Genomic DNA, 18,584 nt, shown 5'->3' on the forward strand with positions numbered 1-18,584 from the left:
GTATATGCCAGTACTGAAAAAGAATGACATGCAAAACTACTTATGGACCCTATTATTTTGTAGTTTGCTGATTAGAGTTGAGGCCTAGGAAAGAGGCAAAATGTTGTTGTTAACCCAATGAAAAAACTGTTTCCCTCTGACTTGCTTCATGTAAATTTTTATTACATAAATCTTATGATAATTGCAATGTATAAAATAGTCAACCTCCTCTTTAAATAATTTATATTTCTTTGATATTGGTATCTAGAGATTTTTGAGAACAGTTTTGGAAAATTTCGAGAGGTTAATTAACTTGCCCACAGTTATACAACCACTAAGTGAAAGAGCAGGAATTCAAACTCAATCTGTCTGAATCTGAAGACCATGATTTTTTCCTATCCCACTCAGATTGTCTCTATATAAAACTTGTTAGCAAGGCTCCTGGATCCCTTGGGACAGCCTCTTGTCTGTGTAAAGAGATTCCTAGACTTCTGTGGATGAAATTTCCTATGATCTCTTTTGGTAACTACAAGTGAGTTTATTTGACTGACTTTGTCTCCCTAGTAGAATGAGAATTATTATGTGAATTATGTGGGTGGAATGAAATGTTTAAAAACTGAGGTTAAGGTAAAATTAATGAAATTAACAACAAAAGAAGAGTAGGTTAAGTAGGTGCTAGGAAAGTATTACAGTATATTCAGGCTTGGGCCAAAAAATGACTAACGTTTAAAGAAATGTGCAGGAGTAAAAGTGTGAGAGAAGGAAGAGAAAAAGAGCAATTTGCATAAGAGGCAAAAGTGTGGATTAATGCCCACCTACTGCCTTTTATTCCTTAATAGAAGTTTAGCATAGAGTGAAATGAATTTGGCCTTAGAGATAGTGGATGTTTCTATTTTGTGTCTGTTCCAAAACATTAAGTCCTTTTGTAGTATGGAAACACTAATAGCTGGGAATAGTTACAGAGATACTTAATGCTTGTCAAAAACAAGTACTCTAATTTTCTAGCCACTTTGTAGCTGGTGATGGGGTTGTGGGGAACTGGGGGTAGGTTACCAGTACTTTATGGTGTATCCACAAAATAGCAGAACCTCTGTCAGCCTTGGTTCTTAAGTGAATATGAAGTAGAAACCCTCATTGATGAATTTTGTGCATGTAGCATAAGTGAGAAATACATTTTTGTTGTACTAAGCCATGGAGATTATGGGATGTTTGTTAACAAACTGTGTAACCCATCTTAACTCTATAGGGACTTAAGTGTTCCTCCCTACCCCTGGCCCTGCTAAACTGTCCTCACACTGCTCATACTAAGTCTTTAATATCCAATCCATCTCTGCATACTTTTTCTTATCAAAAGCCCCCCAGTAGGTGTAAACTCTTTGTAGTCATTCTTATAATTTCTGATATCATTGATGTTATTAGATTAGATATACCTACAGAATAACTCTTTGTTTTTTAGACGGAATCTTGCTGTGTCGCCAGGCTGGAGTGCAGCGGTGCAATCTCAGCTCACAGCAACATCCACCTCCTGGGTTCAAGTGATTCTCCTACCTCAGCCTCCCAAGTAGCTGGAATTACAGGTGCGCCACCACGCCCAGCTAATTTTTGTAATTTTAGTAGAGATGGGGGTTGCACCATGTTGGCCAGGACGGTCTCGATCTCTTGACTTCATGATCCGCCCACCTCGGCCTCCCAAAGTGCTGGGATTACAGGCGTGAGCCACTGTGCCCCGCTGAGTAACTCATTTTTTTGCATGGCTATTACAAATTACTAACAGTTATTCTAATTTTATATTTAAGATTGAGACTTTAAGATTAGGATTTCATATAATTTATTAGGATTATTTGGAAATTCTTCAGAGTATGCTGCCTGGGGACTCGAAAATAATAGCAGGCAGTGTAAAGTCAACTATTTTGAGATGTCTGTTTCTTCTCCAAGATTAAATTATATAATGTGCCAACCCATATAATTATATATTCTACAGCATATTAGAATCCATGCTAGTTTTTATAGTAATTTAGGGCTAATGAAAGTTTCTGTCTTCTAATGAATATGCAACTTTTGACAAATGACCGTAATGTACCATTTGCCTTTTTGTCTTGGCTACCTGTGAGCTCATAGTGAAAATTAGTTTTCACTTTTATTAATTTCCTGATCTATGGTTCCTCATATAATCATGTCCTATATTTGTTCATTTAATTACTGAGTTCCCACTTATCTTTAGTTTTAAATTAACTTTGTATAAAAATATTTTATTTTTTGAGCTCGAGTCTCAAGTATTTTTATTTCTTAGGTCCTGTTAAGTACTTAGTCCCTCCTTTCCCATTTCTCTTTTCTTGCTTTGCAGGAATCTAATGACCATTGAACTGTAGCCATTACTTCAATTACAAATATTTTCTTCACTAATGTCAGACTGTGGGCCTTTGTATATACACTTTTAACAAACTTTTTGGAAGTGCAATACACCTCACAATAACTTCTCAATGCCGAATCATAGTATTTGAAGACATTTTAAACAACAATTAAACTCAACTTATTTACTACCAATAATGCGCATAAGGCAGCTGAAGTGAGGATAACATGAATAGCACAATACATTATGATTGCTGTCTGGTCAACAGTAATAAAAAAAAACTTTCAGTTTTGAGATGTGTCATGATTTCAGAGTTGTTTAAAAAGTTTGTAAGTTACCATTGATAAAATATGAGTTTGCTTCTGCAAATATTCCTTCTTCTCTCCTTCTGGAACTCAAGAGTAAACATATATTAGATTTTCTCACCATTTTATGCATGCTGGTTCCTAGGCTACTCTCTGAGTCATTTTTTTTTTTTTTTTTTTTTTTTTTTTTTCTGATCTGCCTTCCAGTTCACTAGTTCTATCATTTTCTGGATCTGATCTGCTGCAAATGCAATACATTGAGTTTTAAATTTCAATCATTGTGTTTTCATTTCTAGAAATTTCATTTGACTCTTTTTCAAATTACTTTTCCATTTTTTTGTAGTTTCCTATCCCTGCAGATGTTTTCAATTATGCCATTTAATTTTTTAAATACAGCAAGTGTAGTTTTGTAATTTGTATCTGATAATTCTAATATCTGAAGTCTTAATAGGTCTGTTTCAGTTGTCCTGTAATTATGTATATTTTTGCCCATGTTGCTTTGCTTCCTTGTATGCATGGTTATCTTTGTTACTGCCCTTGCAAAATTATTTGGACAGTCCTGGAGGCTTAGAATGAACATACCTTTTAGGAAGAATTTGCATTTGCTTTTGCCAAGGATCTTGGGATCATAACCTGTTCAGTAAATCCTAATGAGGGCCAGGCTGTGGCCAGAGATTTTTAGACAGACTTTTCCCTCCTTTGCCATTTCTCTTTTCTTTCCTCCTCTGCTCCTCTTAGTGTCCAGACAACCTAGTCCTTGGTGTGGGTGGGAAATGAGGATGGCAGGTTTCATTCTAGGTATAGCCCTTTGAGGTCTAACTTAATGCAGAGAGAGTTTTCTATTCTATGTGCCACCTTATGTGGGATCTTGAGCCTTGATTTCTAAATGCCTTGCCTTTGATATTTCAGAATTGAAGCTTAAATTTACCAACTGGCAAATGTCCTTAAGGCAAATTGGCTTAGGTGTTCGATATTCTTCTTACCAGAAAGGTAAACGCTGGGTTTTTTTTAACTTCACCCAGAATTTGGCATGACAGTTCCCCATTGTCAGCTTAGTGCTTTGAGAGATTGCATTTTAAAAAATTCTGCATTTTCAGTTTTCAGCATGAGGGATGGCCTCAACTAGTGGTTTTCAACTGGGGGTGATATTTTCCCCTAGGGAACATTTGATACTGTTTGGAGATATTTTAGTTGTTAGAACTGGGGTTGGGGGAACTACTGTCACCTGTTGGGAAGAGACCAGCAATGCTGTTGATTGTACTATAATGCACGGGCCACCCCCAACGACAAACAAATTACTTAGCCCCAAATATCAATAATGCCAAGGTTCAAATAACCTAACCTTCCATTACTGAAAATAGAAGTTCAAGAAGATAGTTTATAATTTTGAAATTTTTAGGTCTTAATAAATTGTCATACTTTCACAGATTTTATTTCATCCTAAGTAATTTATTTCAAATTTTACATTCCAACTAGAGAAAATTTTCTAAGCCAGTTTTTGTTCTTCATGAGTATTACTATCAAGGTCACATTTTTCATGTACTATGTTTTACCCTGGTACTTGTTGGCAGGGTCAGGACTAAGGTGAGATGAGCAAGGCATTTGCCTCACACAAAATACACAATGAATAAAATGTCAAAACTTTAAATAAAGACAGAATCACTAAAAGTACTTTGCCATATTGGAACCTGAGGCAAAAAGAAAAATAAGTAAAACTATTTAAAATTTTGATATTTTGTTCATCGTAGATTTTTACATTAATTTTGATTGTTTAAAACATTGCATTAAAATATTGTTTAATGTGTTTGCCGAGTTTTTTTTTTTTTGACACCCCCTTAAATTCACACCAATGTGAGTGTCTTGCTTCCTTATTTGATTCTTGCCCTGCTCGTTATTGAGTCATTCTGGTTGAGTAGCTCATACAGGATGGAAAGGCCAGGACTGACACTAGGTTTCATTTCTCAAACAGGACACGTGGAAAGGTTGCTGTTCTAATAAAGGGGTAATGGAAGGTTTGAGGGACAATGGTGCTGATGTTCAAATTTTTGATTATATCCAGTTATACTTTGAGTAAAAACTGTTCAGGGGATCCAGGGTAAAGTTGCAAAGGCCCCATAGGTATATCAACCAAGCAGTAAGAAACTGAGTTGGTAATTCCAATTTAAGAGAACAGTCATATAGGAAGAAGTCCACTGATACATTTAGGGAGGAGGCAAAGCCACTAGGTTTAAGGCCATAGCTATCAGGATTAGGATAATGATTTCCATTAAGGAAGACTGAAAGACCATGGCTTAACATACTGTTCCTAGGAGGAAAAAGTGTAATGTGAACTCATTTATTCTGACTGGAATACAGGAGAGGCAAAGGAAGCCTCAGAAACTTTATGGTGGGCCTGCTTATCACAGGGGAGGAGTGAGACTTGGTAGACACCATGGAAACCAATTGACTGTATTTACCATTCTTGCCTCCTTCCAATTTATCTCTCCTACCTCAATGTGGTGAATGACCAAATGGTAAGATGTACATGAAGTGTGCTTTAAAGCAGTTTAGGTATTTCTTACCTCAGTCAAAATTAACTCAGATACAATGGTAGGACAGAATCTGCAGGTGGAAGGTGGGTACATTGGTGACACTTAGAGGTGGTTGGGGAAACCTGAGGCAGGAGAAAAGAAAAAGTGAGGCTAATGTTGGAAAGTGTTTTGAAGCATTAATTTTAAACTGCTAAAGTAAAAGTCATTTTCTTCTATTAAACCAGTAATATGTGTGTCATCATAAGCACGCATATACTTGCACAGTAGAACAGAGTGACTATTTTTTTGTATTGGTGTTCCCATGCTTTTTATCCCTCGGAGTCTGTCAATTTCAGTTGTACCAAAATTTTATTGTATTTTCCAGTGGCAAAGTGTACATGTGTGTGTGTTTTTGTGTGTGTTTAAACTGTTTTTGAAAGGAAAAATTCTTCTTTATCTTGGCATGCACATTTCTAGAATATGTTCCTGTTTTAGATTTTTAGCACAACTCCACTAAAACCATAACAGGTCACTTTTGAGTTAAGTGTCAAAAATCATGTTAAAACTACCTCTATCTATTTGCATTATAGAGGAAACACTGAAGGCTTCAAAGCAATTGTTAGTGTTGGAATGTCAGAAAAGTAAATGGATGCTGGCAAGCAGATAAGATTCCATGAGAACAGCCCCTTGAGCCTATTTGGTAAAATACTAGAGCTGCAAAGAATGATGGACTTTGCAAGCAGAGCGAGCTACAGCCCTTGAAATACAAAGAAAGAAAAGGAAATAGAAACCAGAAACATCTTTATGGAGACTAGATCTCAGGACTACTCTGAAAGATCTTACTTTTTTCTTTTTAAACAGGTGACAGATACTCATCAGACATATTCCTTCCATTCAAAGAGAGTATTCAACATTAATGATTCTCCATTTTCTTTTTCATGACACATTTATCCTCAGATACCCAAACATCATTTTTGCATATTTATAAAACCAATGACAACTGTAGTATAAAATTTTTGAAATGATGCTGGTGATGATTTTAAAACATTCAGAGTAAACTGATCACATAGAAATGTATTAAGTTAATCAATATTCCTGAGTTGTACTTATGGGCATGAGGCATATTCTAGGAGCCAAGTGATTTGCCTTTTTGATTGTACGTGGTGGGCTTATCTTGGGCTAATTCACATAGGTTGTCTTAGTATCATAAGACACTGACACTGCTTTATTTTTTATTCCTTTCTGTCTCTTATTTAGTTAAAATTTAATTGACATATGTATTTATAATATGTACATTATACAAGTATATGTATATATGTATTTATGATATACTTGTATAATGATCCAATCAGGTTACTTAGTGTATCCATCATCTCATAATCATTTCTTTGTGCTGAGAACTGTCAAAAGCTCTCTTCTGGCTGTTTGTAATAGAGAATACTTTAATGTTAACCATAGTCCCCTTACTGTGTAATAGAACACAAGAACTTACTCCTCTTGTCTAATTGTAACTTTGAACCCATTGACCAACCTCTTCCCATCCTCCATTCACTCCTTCCCCAGATCCCTCTCCAGTTGCTGGTGACCACTGTTCTCTCTGCCTCTATAATTTTTTTGAAGATCCTACATATGAGTGAGATCGTGTGTTATTTGCTTTCTGTATCTGGCTTATTTCACTTAACATGTTGTCCTCCAGGTTCATCCATGTTGTCACAAATGACAGGATTTCATTTTTTTTTTAATAGATGAATGGTATTCCATTATGTATATATGCCATGTTATCTTTATCCATTCATCTGTTGTTGAATACTAAGGTTGATTCTCTATCTTGGCTATTGTAAGTAGTGCTGAAATAAACATGGGAGCGAAGGTATCTGTTTTTTTGTTTTGTTTTTGGGATGGAGTCTTGCTCTTTCACCCAGGCTGGAGTGCAGTGGCGCAATCTCAGCTCACTGCAACCTCCACCTCTCAGGTTCAAGTGATTCTCCTACCTCAGCCTCCTGAGTATCTGGGATTATAGGCTCACACCACCACTTCTGCCTCATTTTTGTATTTTTTGTAGAGATGGGGTTTTGCCACATTGGCCTGGTTGGTCTCGAATTCCTGACCTCAAGTGATCCGCCTGCCTTGGCCTCCCAAAGTGTTGGGATTACAGGCATGAACCACTACACCTGGCCCAGATGTCTTTTTGATATACTGATTTCCTTTCCTTTGGATATACAGTAATCCTCCCTTAACATTGTCTATAAGTTCTTGAAAACTGACTTTAAGTGAAGTGATGTATAATGAAACCAATTTTTACAATGGCTAATTGATATAAACAAGGGACAGTTCCTATGGTATATTTCTGATTATAAAAACATCACTAAACTTCTAAAGACCCACAACACTTCTAATACTAAACATTGAAATAAATGTGAATTATATGTATATTTAAGAAAGATTAATAAAAACAAGATAATTATTTACTCTTTTTTTTTGTGAATCAGTGAGTGACAGTGGTTGTAGTGGCAGTGCATTACATCAAGGAATAAATGTTTGTGAAGAAAATTTACAAGAAGCATTTCCTACAACTGCTTAGTTCAAAAACAGTTACAAATATGGTGGGCATGCTCAACACTTTCATGCAGCATTTGTTTGTTGTACATTTGTGTGATTATTGTATATTTTGTGAATATTTATTTATTTAATTTTTCATTTTTGAAACAGGGTCACACTCCCATCACCCAGGCTGGAGTGCAGTGGTGCAGTTATGACTCACTGCAGCCTCAGCTTCCTGGGTTCAGGTGATCCTCCCATCTGAGCCTCCAAAGTAGCGGGGGACTATAGGCCCATGCCACCATGCATGGCTAATTTTTTGTATTTTTAGTAGAGATGGAGTTTTACCATATTGTCTAGGCAGGTCTTGAACTCCTGAACTCAAGAGATCTGCCTGCCTCAGCCTCCTAAAGTGCTGGGATTATAGGTGTGAGCCATTGTGCCCAGCCGTGACTTTTTATTTAAAATAATTTGTATTCATTAATTCATTCATTTTCCAACCCATTATGCCAGTTCAGGGTTGTATGTGGCTGGAGTCCATCCCTGCAGCTCAGGGCACAAGGAAGGAACTAGCCTTGGACAGTACACCATCCCATTGCAAGGCTCACTGACACCCACACTCACTCAGGCTGGACCATGTAGATATGCCAATTCACCTACCATGGACATTTTTGAGATGTGTGGGGAAACTGGAATAGCCAGAGAAAACCCACACAGACATGAGGAAAATGTGCAATTCCAGACAGACAGTGGCGTAGCTGAGAATCCATTTTTTTTCTTATGTGCCTTTTAATGAAAGGACATTGAATGAAACAATGTTATTAGAGTACCTGCTGTATATCCATTAGTGGGATTGCTGGATCATATGGTAGTTCTATTTTAAGATTTTTAAAGAACCACCATACTGTTTTTTTATAATGACTACTAATTTACAATCCTATCAACAGTGTGTTTCTTTTTTTCCACATCCTTGCCAATACTTGTTTTCTTTTGTCTTTTTGAAAATAGTCACTCTAACTGGAGTGAGGTGGTATCTCATAGTGGTTTTGATTTGCATTTCCCTGCTGATGAGTGATGTTGAGCATTTTTTCATATACCTATTGACCATTTGTATGTTGTCTGTTGAGAAATGTCTATTGAGGTCTTTTGCCCATTTTATTTTATTTTATTTTATTTTATTTATTTATTTTTTTTTGAGGCGGAGTCTCGCTCTGTCGCCCGGACTGGAGTGCAGTGGCCAGATCTCAGCTCACTGCAAGCTCCGCCTCCTGGGTTTACGCCATTCTCCTGCCTCAGCCTCCTGAGTAGCTGGGACTACAGGTGCCCGCCACCTCGCCCGGCTAGTTTTTTTGTATTTTGGTAGAGATGGGGTTTCACCGTGTTAGCCAGGATGGTCTCGATCTCCTGACCTCGTGATCCGCCCGTCTTGGCCTCCCAAAGTGCTGGGATTACAGGCTTGAGCCACCGCGCCCGGCCTTTTTGCCCATTTTAAAATTGAGTTTTGTTGTTGTTGTTAAGTTCCTTATATATTCTGGATATTAACCCCTTGTCAGATGTACAATATGCAAATATTTCCTCCTCTTCTGTAGGAGAATAGGAGAATATTTGTTTCTTCACTCTGTTAATTGTTTCCTTTGCTGTGTAAAAGCATCTTAGTTTGATGTAATCTCATTTGTGTATTTTTGTTTTTGTTGTCTATATGTTTAAGGTCTTATTTAAAAAATTCCTGTCTATCCCAATGCCATACCCATCTCCTCTATATTTTTTTTTCTAATAATTTCATGATTTGGATTTTATAGTTAAGTCTAATCCATTTTGAGCTGATTTTTGTACATGGCGAGTGTATTTGTACATGATGAGTGTATTAGTCCATTTTCATGCTGTTGATAAAGAAATACCTGAGACTGGGCAATTTACAAAATAAAGAGGTTTATTGGACTTAGAGTTCCACATGGCTGGGGAGGCCTCACAATCATAGCAGAAGGCAAGGAGGAGCAAGACACATCTTACCTGGATGGCAGCAGGCAAAAAGAGAGCTTGTGCAGAGAAACTCCCATTTTTAAAACCATCAGATCTCATGAGACCCATTCACTCTCATGAGAACAGCACAGGAAAGACCCACTCCCATGATTCAATCATCTCCCACCAGGTCCCTCCCACAACACGTGGGACTTATGGGAGCTACAAGATGAGATTTGGGTGAGGACACAGAGCCAAACCATATCAATGAGAGGTAGGGATCTATTCTCATTCTTTTACATATGGATATTCAGTTTTCTCATCGTCACTTATTGAAGACATTGTCTTTTTTGTAATGTTTGTTCTTTGCACCTTTGTTGAAAATCAGTTGACTGTAGGTACATAAATTTATTTCTCGACTCTATTCTGTTCCATTGGTTTATTTGTCTGTTTTTATGCCAGTACCAAGCTGTTTTGGTTATTATAGCTTTGTAGTATATTTTGAAGTCAGGTAGTGTGATGCTTCCAGCTTTGTTCTTTAAGCTTAGGATTGCTTTTGCTATTTGGCGTTTTTGGGATTCTATATTAATTTTAGGATTTTTTTCTATTTCCATGAAGAATGTCATTGGTATTTTGATAGATATTGCATTAAACCTGCAGATCACTTTGGGTAGTATGACAATTTTAACAATATTCTTCCAGTCTATGAACATAGGATATCTTTCCATTTGTTTGTGCCCTCTTCAATTTCTTTCATCAGTGCTTTATAGTTTTCAGTGTAGAGATCTTTCACCTCCTTGGTTAAGGTTATTCTTAGGTATCTTACTTTTTGGTAGCTATTTGAAATGGAATTGTTTTCTATTTTTTTTCCCACATAGTTCACCATTAGCGTATAGAAATTATGCTGATTTTTGTATATGGATTTTGTATCCTGCAACTTTACTGAATTCATTTATTCTAACAGTTTTTTTTGGTGGAGTCTTTAGGGTTTTCTATATATAAGATCATGTCATATGCAAAAAGATAGTTTTACTTCCTCCTTTCCGGTTTGCATGCCTTTTATTTCTTTCTCTTGTCTAATTGCTCTACCTGGAACTTCCAGTATTATGTTGAATAGAAGTGGTGAAAGTAGGCATCCTTGTCTTCTTCCTGATATTTTGCATGATGTTAGCCATAGGTTTGTCATATGTGACCTTTATTATGTTTAAGTGTCTTGTATATTTAATTTGTTGAGAGTTTTTAATCATGGAGAGAAGTTGAATTTTGTCAAATGCTTTTCTGCATCTATTGAAAAGATTGTATAGTTTTTGTCTGTCTGTTAATGTGGTATATCACATTTATTGTTTTGTATCTTTAAGATGAATCCCACCTGATCATAATGAATGATCTTTTTAATGTGCTGTTGAATTTAGTTTGCTTGTATCTTTTGAGAATTTTGCATCTATGCTTATGAGGGATATTGGGCTATAGTTTTCTGTTTTATTGTGTTTTCAGTATCTTTTATTTCTTGCTTCTTACAGACTTATTCTGATGTATATATCAACATGTTAACACTGTTTTAAAGTTTCATGTTGTCATGTATATGCTGATTGTTTAAAACTTTTGCCTTTATTGTAGAAGGAAATCTCTCTCTAAGGACTTCTGTTTCTATTTTAATTTTTAAATTTTTTGTATTTATTATTTTAAAAGACAAGTTTTTTCCTCAAATATTTATTTTCACATTGTTTTTTATTTTTTTCTTTTTACCTTCTCTAATGCATTTTTTAACTTATTATTTTATAGTGGCTATAGTTATGCCACAGACATGACCAAAGAGAGAGCTTTGTCACAGATGAGCAAAGGTACGAACTTTATTCCTTCCATTTTTGTTGTCTGAACCTCTCATTCTGTTAAATCTCTTGCTCTAGTAACACATGAGTTAACTTTCCTTAACATACTTTCTGCTTTGCAGATATCATATTTATCATATTTTGGAAAAGATATTGCTTCCTAAAATTACATACCATCCAATTCCTATAGATGCCTGTTTTAAAGTCTGTGTTTTCTGAAACATAGTTTTTGGCTTTTGGACAAGCAGTGACAATGGAGAACCAAGAGTTAGGAGCATCCCACTTTGGAAATGATCTTCCATGTGATATGCCTAGCCTAATATTGCTAATAACGTAGATGGTGGTGAACCTCTTTAAAAATGTTCACAGGAGGTGGACCAATAGAGGTTCTTCAATCAGATTTTTGGTATCGCTTTTACACCAGCTGGATCATAATTTACTTGTTTCCTGGATGATCTACTTCTCTGCCTGGCAGGGTCATAGGATAATCCTTTGGGTATAGGCCTTCCATATAGGCCTTCCTACATCATTTTTCTCATTATTTGAATTAAGAATGTATTTATGGATACCGAGTAAGGAAAATGAAAATCTTACTACTAGGAATCATATGATTTTAAGTATGGAAAATGGGATTTATTTTCATTAAATTGTTTCATGATAACTTGTTTAATGTTAAATTAAGGATGCCTTTATTTTGTTATTTCTTATCTAATTCTTTTTTTTTTTTTTTGAGACGGAGTCTGGCTGTGTCGCCCAGGCTGGAGTGCGGTGGCGTGATCTCGGCTCACTGCAAGCTCCGCCTGCCAGGTTCATGCCATTCTCCTGCCTCAGCCTCCCGAGTACCTGGGACTATAGGCGCCCGCCACCAAGCCTGGCTAATTTTTCTATTTTTAGTAGAGACAGGGTTTCACCGTGTTAGCCAGGATGGTCTCAATCTCCTGACCTTGTGATCTGCCCGCCTCGGCCTCCCAAGGTGCTGGGATTACAGGCGTGAGCCACTGCGCCTGGCTTCTTATCTAATTCTTATTAGGAATTCTTCATTTTAATTGTTGTTGAGTGAATAATATTTTGTCTTAGAAAAGATTTGAGTGTGAAATAAAAAGACTTATTATAGTAAGAAAAATACAAGGTATGGTATTAGAACACCTGGATTGGCATCTTCACTTTATTATTTACTAGCCAAGTAACCTTGGATAAGTCAAATCTTTCTTAGCTTTACTTTCTTCATCTGTAAAATAGGAATGATAGTATTACTTCACAGGGTAATTGTGAGACTCAAATGAGATAATTTTTGTGAGGGTGCTTTATAAAGCAGTATATGATATTATAATTCTAAGTAATAACATATTATTTTACTTGAATACTTGTATACTTTGTTTTCTAAAGGCGATGTGATTTTGTTGTTGTTGCTGCGACACTCGCTCTGTTCCTCAGGCTGGAGTTCAGTGGCGCAATGTCGGCTCATTGCAGCTCTGCCTCCTGGGTTCAAGGGATTCTCGTGCCTCAGCCTCCCAAGTAGCTGGGATTTCAGACAGTTTCACTGTGTTGACCAGGCTGGTCTTGAACTCCTGGCCTCACGTGATCTGCCTACCTTGACCTCGCAAAGTGCTGGGACTACAGGCATGAGCCACTGCGCCTGGCCTAAAGGCTATGTTTTGAGAGGCAGTAAAGTTAAACGACATTGCTTAAGGCCAAATTTTAAGCCTTCCTCTTACTAAAAGTATATCCTAACCTCTTTAAGTCTTACCCTCCTCTTCTGTAAAATGAAAATGATAGTAATATCTATCTCACAGAGTGGTTTGAAGATTAAATCAGCTAATCGATGTAAAGTGCTTACAGTAGTGCTGGGTACATCCAATAAATGTTACCTGTCATCATCATTCTTAGATTAAAAAAGAGAACTCTTTTCCTAAATTAAAATCCATTATTTACCATTTATCTACTAGCTTCCCTGTTGTGAAGTATCAAGGCAATTAATTTAATTTTCCTTAGTGGTGAATATATGTAAATACAATGATATAGTTTTCTTGACTTAAGAAAACTCGTTCATGCTGTACTTATTTCAGAGAGTAGTTATTCCTGATAAATTGTGTGCATACAGCATTTTTGTAAGTTTAATTATGTTTTGAGTACAGCTAGGAAATTCAGAAAATAACTCGTGAAAATAAATCCATTGAATAATAAATGACCCTTTGAAATGTGATCACTCACTAATTTTTTCATTCTTAAAATCAATTTTCACAGTTTAAAAAAGAAATCTGGCTACATTTGTACTCATTAATAATTTGTGAGAATTAATTAATTTATTTTAAAGGAATCACCAAAATGATCAAAGCGTCAGCCTTGAGGGATTAGTTCAAACATGCTGGAGATAACGGATTTAATCAAGTAATTTCTTCAGGTAAAAGCCTAATGTAAGGTAAAGTCTGACTAAGACAAAGACTAGAGTTTTGAAAACACATGCATAACTAAAAGATTGTGTGATTTTTGTTGTGTACTGATAAATTTAGCAAGATCTAGGACAGTGTAATGGTTGAGATTAACTTATAATATTCAGGTTAAAATTTATGCTTTTCTCTTTTCTGTGGAAGCCATGAGTTATACCTTACCATTTGTGGTTCTAGTATGTTTGCTTTCACATTTTGTGTATTAATAATTTGGTGACGTGTACACATAAAAGTAATTAAATAATTGATGATTGCTGCATAATCCAATACTGATTTCAGCCAAAATGTTTCAGTTTTCACTTAACCACGAGTCTGAGGTTTATGGTTTCTGTGGCAACCTGAGGTCAGGTGACCTGGATATGTCCTGCCAAACTGTTCCGGTGGAATAAGTAAGCAGTTTGTAAACAGGATGGCAAAGAATTCTCTCATAAGACTTCAAATTCGAAGAGTATATGAGGTAGCAGGGCAATAGGTCACAGGTCAAAGGTAATAAGCAATTTTGGGCCTGTTCTTTTGTGAAGGCTTTGGCTGCCTTTCAGACTGAGGTCTTGGAAATAGTTCACACACAGGCCTTCTGCCAACAGACTACTGAGAGTTGGCTGAGGCAGGATTCTATTGCACAATCCCCTCCCTCTCTTTCTCTCTCTCTGTCTTGATATCTGAAAGTTACAAAAATGCAAGGAATTTTATAAAAACTAAGTGTACAAAAGATGCAATGAAATAATATATGTTTTAATAAATTTAGAACAACTTTTTTTCTGAGGGACAGTAGTCCAAAATTTGAATTTACGGTAATAAATTCTTGCAAAATTGGTTGCAAAGTATGTTTTAGAAAAGCAGTAAGTATATTAAAATAACGAAGAAGATTAAAATATTGGCAGAAAACTTGGGACAATTGTAGGCTTTTGAGGAGGCGATGTATCTCTGTTCCACCTAAGCCACCAGAGGTAGTCTTTAAACAACCTAATAAGATAGTTTAATTAATGAGCTTATCTATAAGTATATGTTATGATATTTAACTATGTGTGTTGAAGAATACACACAGTTATGAAGAAAAAAGGTAGAGTTAGGCTTTCTCAAAATTTCTTGCCTTACTTTAGATTTATTGCTGCTGTTATTCTTGCTTAGAGTAGGAATTCATTACAGGAGTAGAAATAAATAAAGTGAATGTTAGATTTACCTTCTCTGACATTAGAACTTGGCTTGAAGGACTTTCTTCAGTTCCTTGGTTATTGTATTAGTCTGCCTTACTAGTTTGTTTTCTCTTTCCTGTTTGTAACTACTATGGAGTTACTTCGATCTTGGTCAGTTTTGGCGTCTTTTCACTCCTGGATTGTAATACTTTGTTAATAAAGATGTGAGGCACTGGAAATTCTTAAAGCAGATGATGGAAAGTTGAGAGACAATGAAAAGATGATAAGGGAACCATTCTCAAAAACAAAGTATGAGTCATTAGCCACTTTAACTGTAAATACACTTCTTTGGGATATCAATCATTTACAAAGAAATCACCCAGTTCATTGGGAAAATAAAAACATTCCTAGTGAAAACCAAACCATGCAGTTTGGATCATAACCAGTGAGACCTTGGCTTTCGTTATTTTATCTGTACTAATGAGGATAGGCATAGGTGGGAAGGATGGGACTTTCCAATGTGTTTCATAAAGTCCGATTTCTTCCTTCCTTTTAGAATAGTCAAACTTTTTTTTTCTTTCAAACAGAATTTTCTGGGAATATCTTACTTCATAGGCGGTCTTGTCTTTATCTACTTTCTTCAGTAAACTCTGAAAGAAAAAAACTTCCTGGAAGTTTGGGCAATCATTTGCCATTATTTTCCTTTCCTTGAATTTCTTGATATCATGAGTACTGCTGCAGTATGGGATATTATGTATATTGGTAAGCAGGCTTCTCTTGTATATTTGTTTTTTATTAAACAGAATGACAAGTTCCTTTTCCCTTATTTATTAACTTCCAGCCAGGATGTTGAAAATTGAAAATGGCAGCTCTTAAAATAATATATCTAAAAGTTTGGGCAGATCTTCATTTATTTTCACCATGTAAAAGTTGTCAAAGACAAATTTGAAAATATTTACTCCTTTTTTTTTAAAAAAAAAAATTAAACTTAAAAGTAACCTTAGACAAATCACTGAGCCTTTCTAAACCTGTTTTCTTATATAGTAAATGAAGGATATAACCCAGTATTTAAGGTTTCTTCCAGCTCCAAACTATCATGCGTTTGAACAAATGTTGTTTCTAGGACTGAAGAACTCTCTGCCTTGCTATCAAATTAGGCATTTTCATCATTTTTTCTCAGTGAATGAAATGTTAAAAAGCAAATCAAGACCTTGATGTATGAAATATGCCACAAATCCATTTTAAGAGGGGGCAGTTAGAATTGTATTCCCTTGTTTATCTGTTTCTCTTTGCCACTCAACTACTAGTAAGGTTGTTACCATTGATCCTTCTGCTGCTGCCTCCAACGAGAGGCAAAGACTAGACTGATGAGACTGGCAAGTGAGAAATCTCTAGGGCCTAAAGGCGAGGAACCAGGTATTCCTTGGTGGAACCGGAGATTCATATTACTGGTACAGAAATCTCCACTTAAGAGCCATGACTAGTATGAATATATAAAAGCCTTCAAATCGCCTGCAATCCTAGCACTTTGGGAGACTGAGGTGGGTGGATCACGAGGTCAGGAGATCGAGAGACTATCCTGGCTAAAACGGTGAAACCGTGTCTCTACCAAAAATACAAAAAATTAGCCAGGTGTGGTGGCACATACCTGTAGTCCCAGCTACTGGGGAGGCTGAGGCAGGAGAATTGATTGAACCCAGGAGGGGGAGGCTGTGGTGAGCTAAGATCGCACCAGTGTACTCCAGCCTGGGCAACAGAGCGAGACTCCGTCTCAAGAAAACAAAACAAAACAAAACAAAACAAAACAAAACAAAACAAAACCCCCAAAACAGAAAAAAGGCTTCAAATTGTAGGTGGGAGGCAGGCCCTTAATCTAAATTTGAAATAATGATATTAAAATCTGAGCTTGAGTTTGTCATTTATGACTTCTGTGATTTATTTTTGGACAAACCATTCAACATGTTTGAACCATAGTTTTAATTTGTAAAATGGGATACAGAGCTGATGTAAGGGTACAATGAGTCAATTAATGTGAAAAACCTTTGTAAACTCTGAGGCTTATCACACAGGTTATCTCCTGTTTTTGCTAAGTGCAAAAGTTGTGACTGTTGTACAAAGTAGTTACAGAAAATAACGTTTCCTTTTTTCTGCAACCTAGCAATTTATTATTTATATTTTATATTAACTGACCTACATGTGTAAAAATGAGGTTAGAGTTTTGCTATAATATCGTAATGTGTTTGAATTGAGAACAAGGAAACCTGTATCCACAACATTTCCTTGATATGAATTAATTTCTTTTATTAAAAATGAGGCACCATATAATTAAATAATTCACCTATGGTCACCTTGGCCTTGACTCCCCAGGAAAAGAGATGAAGAGAGTTGCAGGTACTTTCTAGTGAATAATGTATTAATAGGGGGGAGAAAAGAGAAGATTTTAATTTTGGTCAAATTTCTGCTTCAATTAAGATGATTACCAAAATTTTCACTATGTCTGTAATCCAGGTGTTACTCAGACAGTGGTGGGTCCTACTATGTTTGAAACTTGACTTCTTTATCTGTCTTCTGGCATATATGAGTTGACATTTGACTCCTTTCAGTCTCAGCACAATTGCCAGTAATTTTGGTGCACCCCATACCTTTAAAACAGGGTTGTTTCAGGAAATTTATTTCCTTCTTTTCTTCTCCAAGAGTAATAACAGCAGCTTTACTAACTGTCCTTTGCATTATGTGAGAAATAATCTTTAGTGTCACTAATCAAGACTTGTCAGCATAAGAAGTTTAAGAAGTCTATGCATTCTATATGCAAATACATATTTTTCTTCTTCACTACTTAACATTCTATTTTTTAAAATTATACTTTAAGTTCTGGGATATATGTGCAGAATGTGCAGGCTTGTTACATAGGTATACATGTGCCATGGTGGTTTGCTGCAGCCATCAACCTGTCATCTACGTTAGGTATTTCTCCTAATGCTATCCCTCCCCTTGCCCCCAACCCCCAACAGACCCTGGTGTGTGATGTTCCCCTCCATGTGTCCATGTGTTCTCATTGTTCAACTCCCACTTATGAGTGAGAACATGCAGTGTTTGGTTTTCTGTTCCTGTGTTAGTTTGCTGAGAATGATGGTTTCCAGCTTCACCCATGCCCCTGCAAAGGGAATGAACACATCGTTTTTTGTGGCTGCATAGTATTCCATGGTGTATATGTGCCACATTTTCTTTATCCAGTCTATCATTGATGGGCATTTGGGTTGGTTCCAAGTCTTTGCTATTGTGAATACTGCTGCAGTAAACATATGTGTGCCTGCGTCTTTATAGTAGAATGGTTTATAATCTTTTAGGTGTATACCCAGTAATGGATTGCTGGGTCAAATTGTATTTCTAGTTCTAGATCCTTGAGGAATCACCACACTCTCTTCTGCAATGGTTGAACTAATTTATACTCTACCAACAGTGTAATAGCATTCCTATTTTTTCACATCCTCTCCAGCATCTATTGTCTCCTGACTTTTAATGACTGCCTTTCTA

The 18,584-nt window shown here is 36.2% G+C and overlaps 1 protein-coding gene across 18 annotated transcripts in view; it reads left to right on the top strand.

The window, feature by feature from the left end:
- Positions 1-18,584, top strand: part of LOC108528181 (uncharacterized) — a 172,121-nt gene that overhangs the window by 35,543 nt on the left and 117,994 nt on the right. Inside the window, exons 7-8 of one of the 18 annotated variants that reach the window (XR_001885062.1) lie at positions 388-511; positions 1,436-1,470. The exons of 16 other annotated variants lie outside the window; for them this stretch is intronic. The gene's annotated coding sequence lies outside the window, so the exon portion shown is untranslated. Of the gene's footprint in view, positions 1-387; positions 512-1,435; positions 1,477-18,584 lie in introns of those variants that run through there. One more of the 18 variants, XR_001885063.1, reaches the window with a different exon arrangement.

This window comes from Rhinopithecus bieti, unplaced genomic scaffold (genome assembly GCF_001698545.2).
Source record: "Rhinopithecus bieti isolate Rb0 unplaced genomic scaffold, ASM169854v2 scaffold_5026, whole genome shotgun sequence".
Taxonomy (NCBI): Eukaryota; Metazoa; Chordata; class Mammalia; order Primates; family Cercopithecidae; genus Rhinopithecus; species Rhinopithecus bieti.